We start from the raw sequence: 18,470 nt of genomic DNA, 5'->3' as shown, positions 1-18,470 counted from the left end.
CACATTTATCTCTTTGATTCTTTCACAATCTGTTTCTCATTCATTGAGAGAATTTCTTTTGTAATTAACCGGTATCATATCTTTCATAAATATCTCGTTTCCATTTAATGACATGCTCTTCTGTTTACAAATATCATTTACCATTTTCTAACAACATATTAATTGACAATTTGAGCAAATTATTTCGTATTCGTCAACAGAAGTTGGGCTAGAATATATGTGTTCAGATCAGCTTATTATCAACAACTTTATTCTTCTTTGGGAAAATGAGTCTAATTTATGAATTCTGTCATTTTGCAGATACACCATTTGAATCCATGAAATTACAACTTCACAACTCATTAGTAATCTTTCATCAGAAACAACGATAGTTAACCAAATAGCAGACGTTCTACTTAATTACCCATGAAATGTGTGTGAAGAAGTGAAACTATGCATATCACAAAAGTACACATTGAATTGATAGATTGTATAACACACTAAACTATATAACCCACTGGTGTAAACCTATGACTTTCCATCTCATGCCCAATTATGTTTCATTTAAGTGTCAAGGAAAAGACATTTAAGAAATGTTTCACAGTGGAAGTGTGTTTTGTTAAGTTAACCCTTTTATCAAACGTTAACCCTTTGATCCTTGTGTTTATGTGTGTGCGTCTGAGTGTTTGTTGGGATTGCCAGAATAGTATTGCATGAGTACACATACACCGGTCAAGTCAATAAACATCTTTAAAAGAACTCTGCATCTGTTATGGTTGATTAATGAATAACGGATAACATAAACAACAAATTAGGCAAATATATATGAAAAACATGTATATAAATAAAAAAATAATCCAAGGTTAACTATTAGTAGGTAGGAAAGTAAAAGTCAATAAAGAAATTAATATAGAGACTTGACTCTGTTATAATGTATTAAATTAAATTAAGTTATGTTCAATTATGCAATATATAATAAAAACGGGGATGAATTTGTATATATATATATATATATATATATGTATATATATATATATATATATATATATATATATATATATATATATATATATATATATATATATATATATATATATATATATATATATATATATATATATATATATATATATATATATATTAGTATCTTAGGTTAAAGTGATATTACTAAGGGTAAAGTTTTTTTATTATACTGCATATGAAAGATAAGTTATTAAAATTTATTGAAAAACAGTATATAACAACACATGTATCTGCTTAATTAGGGGAATCATTTGTATATTTACTAAACCATACGGGTAATATATTGTAAAAAATTATATTTTGGAAGTTATTCGGACCAAATTTAAATAAAGAACAAATTCCAAAAGTGACCGGAGAAGTTGTTTCACTAAATTTATCGCTAAAATTATGCTTGAAAAGTATTCTCCGATAAAATACATTAATTGTAATTCTCCATGCAACAGTGTTTATTTACTAAATTAATGAACCAACTCAATATATATCCTTATATATCCTCTTTTATATATATTACCTACATATTACTAAATTGTTGGTATTTATCGCTAAAATTATGTTTAAAATCTATTTTATCTGACAAAATACCTCAAATGCAAGGCTGTATGTAATAGTGTTGAGTCATTTAATTAATAAACCCATCAGTCATTCACTCTTTTAAATTATTTATCCGTCTAATTATTTAGTTAATTACTTTTAATGATATATTTAAGAGGTGTGGTAGTGGTAGTGGTGGGGTTTTAAGCTATAAATAGAATGAAGGGAGGTAACTCTGGTTTATTGAGATCTATGATTATAATAATACTATATTCATAAATTTAGGTCCATTATTCAATCAATCAATCAATCAATCAACTTATCAATCAGCCAATTAATTAATTAATCAATGAATCAATTTATTGGTTCTGTAATGGGGTTGCATATGAATTTCTGTATCCATATACACACATGCACATACAAAATATACGTATATATATATATATATATATATATATATATATATATATATATGTGTGTGTGTGTATGTATATATATATATATATATATATATATATATATATGTATGTATATGCATACACACACACACACACACACAAACACCCACCCACACACACACACTCACATATATATATATATATATATACATATATACATATGTGAATATATACATGCATATACCCACACATATATACCATCTAAGATAAACTGATTAAGTCCAAAGGGTAGTGCTAGATAATGCTATTACTTTATATACTTATGGAATGTAATTAAATGTAAATTATAAGCTAGTCAATGTTTATTTGTTAAAGATACCAGCAGAAAACATAAACATATACATACATACCTAGACCTACATATATATGTGTGCATACATAAATATATATATACACACAAGTGCGTACACAAAGATACATATATACATACATACCTAAACCTACATATATGTGTGTGCATACATAAATATATATACACAAGTGCGTGCACAAAGACACACATATACACACATATCCACATATATTGATACAAAAGTAGCAACAATATTAGTATATACTCACACATACATACATGTATATAATTATAGCTAAATTAATATATATACCCTGTTTTATATATATACCTGAATAATTATCACATTTTATATAATACAAAACAGTATACCAATAATAATAACTCGGGCAATAATAATAATTATTATTATGTCAGTGGGCTATTTTAATATTAGTTTCTAGTGTTATTTAGAAAAGGTATGCCCAATTTTATGAAGACAGAAGTCGTTGCGTTTCTTAAGGCTGTTAATAAGCGGAATTTTAGTTTCATATATATAAAAAATTTCGTTAATACATAGCATACATTTTCTATTTTTAGTGTTATATGCAGGCGCTGTTTTTTAAAATTTTTTTTTTAAGTTTCAGCTTAGAGCTGCGGCCATGCTGATGCACTACCGTGTTAATATTTTCCAATTTAAATTATAGTTAATTACTCCATCCTTATGTTCCCATATATATAACTACTTAACCCTGTAGAATTTCTCCTATTTCTGTTTCTAAATGTACAGTTTCGATAATTAAGTCTGTTTCATATTGTTTTTTGTCGCAACCACATATACCTTGCTGTCATATTGTGTACTTACTATACATTGATACACTACGTCCTTTCTAATGCAGTTATTATTAAATGCACAATTATTACTTATTCTACCATCACATGTTCTGTGTGACTGTGTGGGGTTTATGTTATTGTGGTTGACGGTTATTATATTATTAGTTCTGTGGCTATTGTTGATCCCAATAATGTTATTATTGCTTATACTCTTGCGATCATTTATGTTAGTATTATTACAATTATCATTTACACTTCCATTGCTGCTGTTATTATTATTATTATTATTATTATTATTATTATTATTATTATTATTATTATTATTGTTGTTGTTGTTGTTGTTGTTGTTGTTAATATTATCATTATTATTGTTATCACAACCACGCCATTTCTGTTATTATTATTATTATTATTATTATTATTATTATTATTATTATTATTAATATTATAGTTGTCATTATTTTTTATGTTTGTATTAATTCTGTTATTTTTTCTACTTAGATAGGTGTTTAGTTTTCTATTGTTAATTGAGGAGATGATGGTAGCTAGGTTATGTGTTAGACTATATCCTATTCCTATTGGTTTGTTATTATTTCCCAGTATTTGTTTTTTCGATTTGTAAAATGTTTGTTAATTAAACTAAAAATTGTTTTTAATATGTTATTGTTGATTTGCAAAACGAAAAGTATTAATCTCTCTGACATTGGATCATAGTTGAGGAGAACTTTTCGGGTTTTACTGAAAATGATGTATGTGATAACACAAATGAAAGAATGATATTTGTTGTGAAGTGAAGGCAGCGAGATGGCAGAATCGTTAGCACACCGGGCTAAGTGCTTAGTGGCATTTCATCCGTCTGTACGTTCTCAGTTCAAATTACACCGAGGCCAACTTTGCTACTCATCAACTAATTATGATAAAATAAGTACCAGTTGAACACTGGGATCGATGTAATCAATGTAACCTCTCCTTCTAAATTACCGGCCTTGTGCCAAAATTTGAACGCAGAATTGGTGGTGAGGTCGTTTTGTCATTCGCAATCGGGAACATATTTCTCGGTTCTTGTGAGTGTTTCTGAAACTGCTTTTCGTAGAAGTTTAAACACTCAAAGTAATTATCTGAATTTCCTGTTATGACGATAGCGTAAAGTAGCTCATCTTCATGACATATTGAAACAACCGGTAATATATTATTCGCCATTCATATTTACTGTATTAATTACAAGTACCCTATATTTGTTATTTCTATTTTTATTATTTTAAATGTTAACATTCCCATTCACACTGAGAAACAGTATGGTACAAATTATTAAATTTTACCGAATATCATGAAATGTTATTGTTAAATTACTGAGTGTCATTAATAGAAGAGCATTGACCTCCGAATAAGAATAAACCATAACAATGAATGATAGCAAAATCTATAATGGGTCTTATACCAAAACATTTGAAGTATTCACGTTAGTTATAGTTCCCTGTGTAAGAAAGGACCATTGTAAATCCGGGCAAAACCTAGGAAATTGTGAAGCAATTTAATGAAGAAAAGTATCTTACATTTTGAGACTGCACCTTTGTGTAAATGTGTGCACTGTAACCTACGCTTGTAAATAAATCTGTTGAGATGATTTGATGAAAATCCTGTTTGGCTATAATTGAATGTATTTCTATGATAAATGCATATATACCATTGTCTCATTAAAGCTAAATGAGTAAATACAAAGTACATATTTGTTCGTCTACTGATTATGTTTAATTTGTGAAGAAAATGAGAAAAAAACGAGAAAGAAGTTGTCAGAAAGGAAATTAAACATATTGTTTGCATGTCTTTCCTCATGGTTGCAATATTCTTTCCATGCCAATAATCACTATAATCTCCCGGAATTACAAAACTGCCATTATTTGCATTTTCGAGAATTAAGTGGCAAGCTGAAAGATCCTCTTTCAAAATTCTAATATATATATTGTTAACATGGAAGGGCGAATGACTTAAAGTAATTACAGGTATCGTAACGTCACCGACAGCTTTGTATACTGCAAGAATGGTAACTCAAGATATTATATATCTTTGGTAATCTCACCCCAGCCCGTTGTTGGCGAAAGGATCAATCCCGGTACCTCCACCACCACCACTAATACCATCATCATCATATTTATCATCGTCATCATTATCATCATTGGCGTGGGTGTTGTTAAAGTTCTTTTCATTGAAAATAATGCAATCTTCCTGGCTGCCTCTTCGTAAATACCAACACTAGCTGACGACTATTACCAATACCGTTAATAGAAATACCGTTAGTTCTAATATTACCATAGACTCACTTTCATAAAAAAATTTAACCTGTAAACGCTCAATAGCTACCAGCTGTCATCAGTAACATCACCTCAAGTACAGTTATATTAACTAAACAATGATAATACCAGCATTATTTCAACACAAATAATCATTATCACCACTTACACTTACATTATTTACTTGTCATTGATATATTATGATTACCCTTTCTAGACTAATACAGGCTTTGTATATGCAGCTGCAGTTTCCAGTTGCTTTCCCCCGAATAATTTAGTTTACGTAAACTATAAAAGGCTTCGGAAACTCATTTCATTTTGACTGTAGTTAGCTGACTGCAATGTAACTTCAGATGTAACACGTGATGTTCACTTTTCTCACTTTCACATGTTTTCACTTGTGTAAATACAAAGTTCAGAAATCTGTGTATCTTCATCAGGGTCAATGGAAATGTTTGTCGCTCTCACAACTATAGTGATTCATAATGATAAACTTTCAAGGATTTGGGGAAATTTCTGGAGCTGACCTCATACTGAAAAATATATAAAATGTGAAATGATGACCATAAATGTCATGCATGAGTTTGTAAATAATGGTCTCCAAATATTATTTTAAACACATTTTACATCAGTAATCAATAAATGCTTCAAAATTCTTATTCCATCTCGGTTGCAAATAGTTACAAAATAATATATCATTGGTTTTTGTAAAAATCTGTAAAAATATCTTTAAGTTACTATACTAGTGAATGTGAGATTTGAGAATATATTCAACTGCAGTATGTTTTGACAAACGAATCCAAATTATATGAGATCCTTCTTGATATGGAACACCCATGACATCCATTACATTTTAAGGCTGAGTGTTGCTTTATTTCGATTCGGTTATGGATGCATGTTCATCCTCGTCATTTTTAGATGAGTGAAGAAGCATAAACAAACACTGAAGCTGGGGCATTTTGTTCAAAGTTTCCTTCAGTAAAAACTATTCAATAAAATTGACAAAATTTCATTGTGGTTCGTTTGTTCTATTTGTGAGCAGGTCTTGATCAGTTCCAATGTGAAAGAAGTAGTATAGAGTAGAAAGCAGATGAGTACAATATTGTAGTTCCTGTCAAACCTTTTTCCAATGAATGGTTCATCTATGACTTACGCACACCAGCACACGGCACCATCAGTGTTGCTTAGTTATCTTTCTCGATTAATCTCTGCTAAGTTGAAGCTGGATAGAATTATTCATGACATATTATGATAAAGGTAATTTTTAATAAAATTCGGACGAGTTAACCTCGTTCAACATCTTTAAGTCACTACATATATAGACATCTTCTATGGAAAAAATAAACTATTACAAGCTTTACAAATGCTCGATATAAATATCTGACTGCTGTTCATGGATATTTCAGAAATATGACATGACCCAAATTAAGTCGCAAAGCTATTCATCGAAGATCAGAAAATGATTCATGACCAAATGCAGCACATGGTGATTAACACAGCACTCTGGTTTATAGGATGTATTATCTAATTCTTCACTAACCGGCTCTGTTTTTCTGAGCAAGCAAACTTGTCTCTAAATAGTAGCAACTTGGATGTAATTGTACATAATTGATAGATTCTGCTAATTTGCAAACGCAGTAACCTCACGTGCCCATAATTTTTTTCAAATCAGGAAAAGTGCTTAAGTTACTTGGAAATGTAAGACGTGATCCATGTATCGGTTTTAGAGTTACCATACAGACTCAAGTTTGTTTTTACCAAATGTGAGCTATTCTTTTCATTTTATATGGCAGTGCGATATCAGTCCGCTATGTCAGTGCGATATCAGCTATGTCACTGCGATGCAGTGCGATATCAGTCCGCTATTAGTATGTAGTATTAATAGCTACACAAAGTAGCATTGCATAATCCAAAATAGGATATTTACTCGTCTTGATTATAAAACAACACTTTCGAGTAGGGTTCATATCGTTGCTATTAAGTTAAACTGTCGTAGGTCCAAATTTGGTCAAATGCGTTTTTTTTTTTCAATATTTATTTTTGCGTGCAATAGATGGTTCTTTAGGTAAAACTACCGTGTCTCCAGCTACTCCAGATGCCAAGGTATCAAAATGTGTCAAAGAATAGTACAACGTTTTGCTATAGAACGGTGAAACCATTTTTTCGTTTTCTGAAAAAGTAACATTTCGGACTTACGTATTAAATAAGATTAATGATACATCTAAAACAAATCATGACGAAATATGATTTAGAAAATAGAACTGAACCATATGTCCCTATGCACCCTAGAATAACCATTAAGGACCATAAAACAATTTTTATTTTGAAGTAAGACTGATATGCCCATGTAAATCCGATATAGGAAGATTAAGTAAACTTATATTAGATAAATATATAGATAAACCTAACACAGGAAATAACCTTAAACTATGGAGCTGTACCCGAGATACATTAAATTGGTTCAACAATATTAAGTAAATTTATCCAAATAGATATAGAAAATTACTATTTATCTATTAACGAGATTATTCTGAATAAGGCCATTATATATGCTATGAGAAAAGTTAATATGACATATGATGAAGTTAATGTAGTACTTACGGCGAGGAAATCCCTAATTAGATGTAAAAATAAACTATGAACTAGGAAGGGCACAAAGGATTGCTTCGATATACCCATCGGTGCCCCAGACTCGTCACAAATAACAGATTTAGTAGGAATATACTTATTATCTGATCTTGGGTTAGAACATAATAACTTAGAAAGAGGTCTTTACAGGGACGACCTACTCCTGATAACGAAAAACTGCACTAATAGATCATTAGAAAATATAAATAAAAACATAAACATTTTTTTTAAGAATTACGGTCTAGATATATGTATAGAGAAAGAGCATTCTGTGGTAAACTACCTGGATTCAAACTTTAAAATGATTATATTATTAGATTAGTATTTTGGATATAACTTTCTATGTGTACTCCAGAAAATAAGGTTGTCCTGAAATTGAAGTTGTGGTCCTACTGGTAGAATTCCAAATTTGTAATAATAATAATAATAATAATATATATACATATATATGTATGTATGTACGTGTGTGTGTGTATGTTTGTATGTATGTATGTATGTATGCATGTATGTATGTATGTATGTATGTTTGTATGTATGTATGTATGTATGTATGGATGTATGTGTGTATGTATGTATACTCGTAAGAAGACATAGATATTTCATCTAACTGCTCGTGAAAATTAACCGTCTTTTCCATGACTACATTGCATTTCAGTGCATAGTTTACAAGAAAGACACTGTATACATATTTCTATCCAAATGTAATTAGCGAATAAGCGAATAATGTAATTAGCGTGCTCAAAAAATAAAGTGAGTTAATGATACAAAAAGCTGCAAACATTACAAAACTGAAACAAAATAGAGAGTGCAAAGATATGACAAATTACAAACGAAATAACACTAAATGAAGATAGGATGCACCAAACAAACACAGAAATGCATATATGTACACTATATATATATATATATATATATATATATATATATATATATATATATATATATATATATATATATATGCCCGTCAATACTACTCCAATAGTTGAGTGATTTAATATTTCAGAACCTGGTGAAAGCTAATATATAATTCGTTATGACAAACGTAAGCGATAAATAGGAGTACAAAACACACATGCACACACCCACACACACAGTTACAGAAACTCACGCATTCACATAGCTAGTTAGACAGAGAAACATATCGATAGACAGACAGGCAGACAGACAGACGAACGGATATATATATATATATATATATATATATATATATATATATATATATATATATATAGATAGATAGATAGATAGATAGGTAGATAGATAGATAGATAGTTGAATAGATAAATAGATAGATAGATAGATAGATAGATAGATAGATAGATAGATAGATAGATAGATAGATAGATAGATAGATAGATATTAGCGTATGCATGTGAAAAGACATATCTGACATGCTTACTATCGATCTGCTAAATTCCTCCAGTTTGTCAGAACTGACAAAATCATAGGAAGATAATTTAAATGTGTGTGAGTTTTTACGTATACATATATACATACGCACATCTAGACTATACACACGCACGTATATACGTATGCGTATGTATATGTATATGTGTATATATATGCATATATGTATCTATTTATATATATATATATATATATATGTATATATATATATATATATATATATATATATATATATATATATATATATATATATATATATATATATATATATATACATATACGTATATATGTATATATTATACACATATATATTATATATGCACGCACACACACACGCACATATATATAGGTGTGTGTTGAAAAATAGATAACAAAATCACAAAGAATAATGGGACAAATAGGCTAGTTGATGTGAGAAAATACCTGAAAGATGGTAATTAGTCAATTAGGTTTTTTATTACATATATAGTGTTATTTTGTATTTAAGAAGAATCTCATTGCAATGTTAGAAAAGCATGAAAAACAAACCCAATAGCATATAAGCATATATATGCGAGTGCATACGTGTGAATATTTGTGTAGAAGTATAAGCTTGGATTTATCTTTGACTGCATGAATATACGCATAAACATACATGCATACTATCTATATGTCTATATGTATGTATATTTATGTATATACATACATGTACATGAATATATGTATAATTATGTTTGTATGTATGCTTGCGTATATTACATCAGCTTGAGTATATGTTTATAAAAGACACAGCAGAGACATTCACATGTAGACATGTCCAATCTATGTGGCATATAATTTTCTGATATTAGCTGTTTGATTATAGATTTTCATTGCCAAATTTGCCAAAATGTGTAAATGCCGAATCAATTTTAGATTTAGCATGTATTTAGATTGTGAAATAACGTACAAATTATGTAGACTCATTTGACAGTCTAGTATCCTAATATTGAAACTGGCTTTTGAATATATATATATATATATATATATATATATATATATATATATATATTTACACACGATATACAAATATAGTGTTGATAGCGAGATAAAGAATGAATGTTCTTTCTATGAATTTGTTTTTTTATTCTGTGTGAATATAATAGTAACTAGTACCCAAAGGACCCACCCCTCAGATAAATACAGGAGTACGTCTTCATAAATGAAACATCCCCAGTACTAAATATGAAACATACGTAGTAGGGAATCATACCCCCATACCCACAGTATATAATTATTAACAGATAGCATAGTTAGTGGGCTGTTATGTAAATGTATGCATGTGTGTGTGTATACGTATATGTATATGCACATGTATGTAAACAAATGGATATGAATGTAAACAAATAGACATACAGACGGATAGGTACATTGGTAATATGAACAGACAAGTCCACATACACAAACACACATACGCAAATGAAGACTGAAACACATGACCATATACACACACACTTCCATTCACACAAGGACACATATGGAGACACATCCACACATATGGAGATACACATCCATACATATAGATACAGTGTTGATACACATCCATACATATAGACACATGACTCACCTTGGAATTGCACCTAGAAAGTTATCCTTCCAGGCACTAGTCCAGGAGTCGCCCATGCATATCGGCCTCCCCTTTCCACGCCACCAGTGTTATCCAACGGAAAGGCAAAGGCCAATACAGCTTGGCACCTATGACATCGCAACTCATTTCTACAGCTGAGTGAACTGGAGCAACGTGAAATAAAGTGCCTTGCTCAAGAACAAAACAGGCAGCCCGGTCCGGGATACGAACTCACAACCTCACGATCGTATGCTCGACGCTTTATCAACTGAGCCATGCACCTTCACAGAGACACAGTACATAGTCAAAAAGACCCATACACACACACAGAGACACACTCAGACATGCACACACAAGGAGACAGAGGTACATCCACACACACATGCAAACACGTGAATATGCAGAATACATACATACAAACCTACATACATATATATATATATATACATATGCACGTATACACGTAAATACATACATACACACACTTACATGCATACATGCATACATACATACATACATACATACATACATACATGTGTATGCGCGCACACTGACACATTCAAATGTGCACACAAAAAAAACGAACGCAGCTCGGATAACGGACTAATGAAATGGTTGCAAGACAATGAAAATTGGAGGAAAATTAAGTAAATGAGTGGAAACTTTACCGGCGAGTGTGTTAAACAATAAAGCGCTAAAAGAGAATGGCTCTACTCAGACACAACAAAATATGCCACAACATTCGTACTCACATAAAGAACCTTGCAAACCAAATCCCAAAATGAAATATATATATATATATATATATATATATATATATATATATATATATATATATATATATATATATATATATATATATATATATATATATATATATATATATATATATATATATATATATATATATATATATATATAAATTTAAAGTTAAGAAAAGTTTAGTAATCCGGTCAAAATACTTCTTGAGATCTCTGCATGAATACACCAGGCTAACAAAAGCTCTTGAACACTTTTCAATCCCAAATCAAAGTCAATCACCATTCTAATCTGTAAATTAATGGTTGCATATCCAACTAAATACGGTATGGTTTCACAGATAATATATAAAAATAATAATGCTCATAAACAATGGGCCTTATACATTTATCTGCGTATTATAGACTTTCTACTATTTCGATTGATCGATTGAAAATATAGTGAACGACTATTTTAGTAAGAAAGAGGGCAGTTAAGTTGTTTATAAATATATACTATATATGTGTGTGTGTGTGTGTGTGTGTGTGTGTGCGCGTGTGTGTATGTGTGTGTGCGCGTGTGTGCTTTATCTTTTATCTTTTACCGAACTGTTAAATTACAGGTAGGTAAACACACCAACAGTGGTTATCAAGCGGTGGGGGAGGAGGAGACAAAGACACACATGAACATACCCACACACACCTACAAGCACGCTAACAAACACACAAACACACTGACAAGCACACATACACGCACACATATATATACGATATACGGCGGGCATCTTTCATTTTCCGTCTTCCACATATACTCAAAAAGCTTTGGTCGGCCCGCAGTTATAGTAGAAGACAATTATTTATGGTGCCACGCAGTGAGATTGAACCCGGAATCATGTGGTTTGGAAGCAAACTTCTTACCGACTGCACATATATTTAATGTCTTATTAACAAATTTCTTACGGAAAAGGAAATGGAATCTCCAAACTGAAATATTCTGGTGTTGTGCATTTAATTTGTCTTCCACTACTAGTTGTAGACAGTATGGATGGCACTGTAAGAAGCATTTATATTCGAAACCTGAATTACTGAAAGAGTTTTCTGGACATTTAGTCTCTCCAACACTCTTTTCTTTTCTGTATCCACTAAGAAGGAAAATAAAGAAAATAAAACCATTGCGTTATCTTGTTTTACCTTTCGTCTAGAATCATTTTTACTTGAGAATAGAGGTTAATTAAAAGGATGTTTATGAGAAAAACAGGTTAAATCTACTGTATTAGTAATTTTATCATTATATTCCTCTCCAAATAGACAACAGTCTATGCATACAAGTGTGTTGGTGGGGTTTAAATGAAAGACGAGAGGGAGAACTTGACGTAGGAACAGAATTGGATAACATGAAATCACGTATTGAGAAGCGAAGTAAATAACAAACTGTTCGTGTAGTAAATTCTTTGATTACATCAAGGAATTTCAAACACATTATTTTCTATCTGTAATTATTGAACAAACGTTGGATACACATTACTATAGATTCGCGCTGGAAGAAATTTATGCCACAATTGTATTTAAATCTAGATTATCGTATGCTAGTGTATATATTACACAGATACACGTTCAGCAAATCACATGTATATTTTTCATATGTACATACATATCCGCACACATATAAGCAGATTTAAGGATGTGCTTGATGTATGTAGTTATGTGTGCATTTTCATGTGTATCTGATTATACAGGGTTATATATGTAAACATTTATATAATATGAATGCATAGGAGTGTAATTCTGAGTATTTTGTGTATGTGTAGGTGTAGGATTAAGACACAATCAAATTACTGGGACTACAATATTGACAATGTATGAGTGAGCTGACTTATGATGAGGAAAGTAGCAGCAAAAAAGATAGAAGTGAAATGTAAAAGTGGAAATAAGACGGCTTGGAGAATTAAGAGGAAGAGGGGAAGTATTGTAGCAAATATTGATAGAGAATCGAGAATATGTTTGTGTAGAGACGCAATACAGAACATGTTTCTTGGTAACATGATAAGACTACCATTTTTAAAGAACGTCTAATATACTCACATGTCAATACGATAAACGATAAGAGCTGCCTGTTTTCTAAAATGTAGTCTCGTATCTTGGGAAATTTCATCCAGTTTTATCTATATGTTAAATAATTTAAAATGCAGCACTATCAAATTTCTCAATAATTTACATGAAATACGACAATCAAAATAACAATAATGATAAAACGATAATCATAATGATGATGAAACTAAAACAACCGACTTGATTGTATTTGCATTTCGCTTTCACTGCGTGTTCCATTTCGATCTGATAAAGTAGCAGTTATTTTGAGATTAGACGAAATAATAACAGTGCAAATATTAAAAGTTGTCTTTAGCTAAAAATACTTTTAAAACAATTGTTAAAAATTTATAATCATTGATATTTATCAGTATTGTCGTCGTCGTCGTCGTCTTCAGTCGAATATTTATACTAATCGAACTACTAGATGTAATTTCAAATACTGTTACGATTTTATTACTGTTCAAAGTGAATTAAACAATGCTGTGAAAAGTACCTTAATTCTTTAACCATTTTGCTATGGTTTAAATAACTGTAATTTTGTCAGCATGTAAATAAAATTCTGGCTTATTTGAAGATAACTATGTTCTGATTATTTAAATGTATTTACCAGTGATGTATGCGAGATTAAATTTTTATTTATTAATATGCGGAATTTTAAATGTTAAAATGAATTATATTTGCAAGAATCCAAGTAATGAGTTGGTATTTTAGATTCCTATTACGTGCTAGCTGACTCTGAAGACTGAATTGAAATATCTCGTGGAAATTCTGTTTGTGCTTTACATATATGGCCACATTTTGTGACCATGTTAAAATAGGAAACTAAGCTAAACTAGTAAAATCTTTGAAGTCTTATTCTTTCTGAAAGGGTAACATTGAACAGTTAGATCAGCGTTCAGGGCATTTTGAGCTATTACGAAGGGATGTCAGAGATAGTAGGCAGGAGCATCAGAAAAAAGTCCCTGTTGAAACACATTTCGAAAGTCTCAAAAATTGTGTTATAAAATAAAAGCAACATTTACTCCAACAAATGATATTTTCTTAATGTTTTCTGGAATTTTCCGAATAAACTATTACACATGGCACGTTGAACAGTTATTGTTTAAGAATCAGTTTATATCTAATATACGGGGAAGGGGTGCTGAAAAGTTCCCGGCTTTAGGTAAAAGAAAATACAGGAGGATCAGTTGATTATGATCTTATTCAACATATTCTCCTTTCAGATTCATTCACTTATTGAAGCCACCCTTACGTTTTTCTAAGCCATGTAAGAGAACTCAGAAGCTTGAGCCCCTAACTACGACTTTTGAGGTACCCTTAAAGCTTGGGACTTTTCAGCATCCCGCCGTATAGTAACTGACATGCATTGTCCATGAATGAAGAAATAACATACTTCAATGTACGTTTTTACAAGTAATTGTTTGTATAATGTTATAAAAAATTCAGTTGTTTTTGTAAATACCTCACATTTGTTTAGTTATTCGGTGGATGTTGATGTCAATAAAGATATAAAAAATTATGATTAGTGTGTACTCAAACGCTGCTTAGTTTGTGTTTTGTTCCCCTTCAAATTGTCCGGCGTAGACTGAGCTTACTTGTGATTATAACCTATGCAAAACTATTCAATATATAGGATATGGTGTGAAGTGGATGCGGTTCCCCTTTCTAGCAGAGCGAATAGATTGCGAAGAATCTTCCCCTTTGGTTCGGAAAGCTGTAGAGTATCGATTACTTCTTATATCGCCACACTTCCCATTATTGTATAAAACTTTCCCAACTGTACAATACATTTGTATTTTAATAGCCATAATATATCTGACAGATATTATATTAATTCGTAATAATGCGATATAATCCTTTTACAGGAAAAAAGAAGTAACGAGAAAATCACTTCAATCTATTTTGTTTTTAAGAAGTCATTAGTGGTGATACAATACTTTATGGAACCACAATGTAGTCGACACCAAAATTATTGAAATATATAAAAGAAGCATTCACATCACGAAATATATAGTTGCATTCGAACCTTGAGTGTAACTTTCTTTTTCATAAAGCGTCAACTGACCACAATATATTTTCATCACGATATCCGCAGATCTCCAGTCTACAGAGAAGGAATGTAGATCTTACTGATTGGTAGGTGAGTGGATAATCAATCATTTATTTTAAAGTATTATTTAACAGTTCTAAAAGCTGGCCAGTGGAGAGTCCAGTTGGAAAAGTCTTTCGGTCAAAAGATAAGTTAAGTCAAATATAGTTAGTATTGCGTATATTCACACCAACTAGTTTTATTTGTTGATATATAATATTAGATTAGGTGAAGATGAAAGTTATATATCTGGTTAGAAGCTCTCACACTGAAGAAAATCTAAAATGGTTTCGAATTATGTTGTCCATGATCATTATTGAATCGAAAACTACTAACATTAGCCAATAGGGCACAAAAGCTTTCCCGCCAACGCTAACGCTAAACAATTGTAAATAGCATTTAAGAATCGATCAAATTTCCTGTGACATGCCTTTCTAAATGTTTCTGTTCAAGTTGCATCGTGATAAAGCCACCAATGCTATTTCCATTTGAAACCTAGATTTCTAGATTGATGTTGCTTCGATCCAAAAGTCACTTCTCGTTCTTGCCTGCTCGATGATAAACTGCCAGTTTCCTCTTAATTCTATTCCGATTCTTGCTAAATTCTAAATGTGATAGAAGCCAATATTTATTTCTAAATCAAATACAAGATGGCACGATAAATGGGTTTTTTTCCGTCTTGTAAATTCCTGAAAATCATCTACATTTCTTTCACTAAAACACTGTTAAAACTACAGACATAAGATTATTTGTGTGTTATGTATCTAATTCCATATAAATCAAATTGAATCAAGTTAAATCTTATTTCTATACAATTCCAATCGTTTCATAAGCGTCCGTTCTGAAACACCAGGATTCAGCTTTCACATTTCTCTGCATCCATATTGTTTTTCACTCAGTAAGTCATTTGAGTGTAGTTCAAAAACATGGTGAAACTACACCATTGCAAATACTTCTGTCTAATTGCTAACTTTAAAAGAGACAACTGTGTTTGGATGTAGAAAAGTTTCAACGAATATATACTGAACTGTCATCTATTATTCATTATATATTGTTAAATTGGTCATAAATATTTGTTCTCTTGTAACATTGAATTATCTGGTGTCATATTTTATTATAGCTTGCAAGTATAACTTCTTGTGTCAGATCAACGCATTGTAATAGGTATTTTCTTTAGGTATTCTACTTTGGTTATAGAGTGTAGTATTCAAATCCAGGAAAAAACTGTTAATTCAAGCCAGTTGTAATCAAAATTATATAATCTTTGGCTTAGTAGTTGATATATTGCCAAAGAGCTGCATATTTAATAAAAAAAATAATTAGATTTAAAGCAAATCAAATTGGATTTTCTAGCGTTTTACGGGTGGTGGGTATTTATTCAGAGCGATGTGTTTAAAAATCTCATAACGTAGCATGTAATATATCAGATAACGTAATGCTTCATTCAATGACTCCTCTTCGCAGAAAGCTCGAATATACGGTAGCAAATTCTTAAGCAATGTATGGCTAAATGTCATTGTAAAACATGAAATCTGATAAAAATCTTGCCTTAGCACCTACTTCTGAGAGGAGGATTAGTACTAATTCTATTAACTATGAGTACCACATACAAGTGGATACATATCTTTGTAAGTTCAAAAGCAAAATTATCTGTCATTTACAAAATCATTGTTTAAGGAAGATTATTGTTTATCGATATGAGGTCATAACAAGAGATCGTATGTATCATTACATAACTTTGTTTGGAAATCTAGATTACATTATTATTCTCATTCGTTCAAGTATTGAAGAAAATGTAATTCTACAAATCTTAGTAAATGCATTTAGGAGTTAAAAGATAGGGAAACTAAGTATGATTTAACATGGCCCATAATTAGTTACGCGCTCTTGTACAATACTGGTGATTTAAATGTGATTTTTTTTGCCCTGGGGAAATGTATTACATATTTACTACAAAATTAATATTATTGAATTGTAAAGGTAATTTTACATTGAAATGCTCTCACATATATAGAACACAATTTAAATATATCAATTATGTATAACTCTTTAACTGCTTTTCATATAATATGCATGATTTCATGTAATATAATATGCATAATTCTCCTTAAAATATTTAGCACATAAAGATGGATAACTAACTGCCCTGGTGCAAAATTTCTGTTTCTAATTCTCGTAACGTAGAATTCCTATGTTTATTTTTGCTTCTTTCGTTATTTAGTGATGGCACCAAAAGTAAAGTTCTAAAGTTGCTTTAGAATATTCTATTTAATGTTAATGTTCTTTTTGTATCCGTTCGTCTACGAGAGATACTTCGTTTGATAACTTTGAATTTAACCTATCTTGGATTGCCTTGATAACTTTGAGTTAACAACATATATTTTCGGGAATATTAATTTGACTGGTATATTCTGTATCAAAATATGCTGGGACAGCAGAAACGACCGTTGGTATTATTTGGTCTAATCCTGTACTGATCAACTATCAACTAAAAATGCAATTTTCTCGATTCTTATCCTTGTATATATATATATATATATATATATATA

The 18,470-nt window shown here is 30.6% G+C and overlaps 1 long non-coding RNA gene across 1 annotated transcript in view; it reads right to left on the bottom strand.

Annotated features, from left to right (window-relative positions):
• Positions 1–13,822: 13,822 nt before the first annotated feature.
• LOC128247567 (uncharacterized) overlaps positions 13,823–18,470 on the bottom strand; it is a 48,913-nt gene continuing 44,265 nt past the window's right edge. Inside the window, exon 3 of the long non-coding RNA XR_008263889.2 lies at positions 13,823–13,903. This is a non-coding gene — a long non-coding RNA (uncharacterized LOC128247567). The remainder of the gene's footprint in view (positions 13,904–18,470) is intronic.

The sequence above is a fragment of the Octopus bimaculoides genome, chromosome 4 (genome assembly GCF_046866305.1).
Source record: "Octopus bimaculoides isolate indiv1 chromosome 4, ASM4686630v1, whole genome shotgun sequence".
NCBI lineage: Eukaryota > Metazoa > Mollusca > Cephalopoda > Octopoda > Octopodidae > Octopus > Octopus bimaculoides.
Note: the sequence above shows the minus strand (reverse complement) of the source record. Positions and strands in the feature narration are given on the sequence as shown.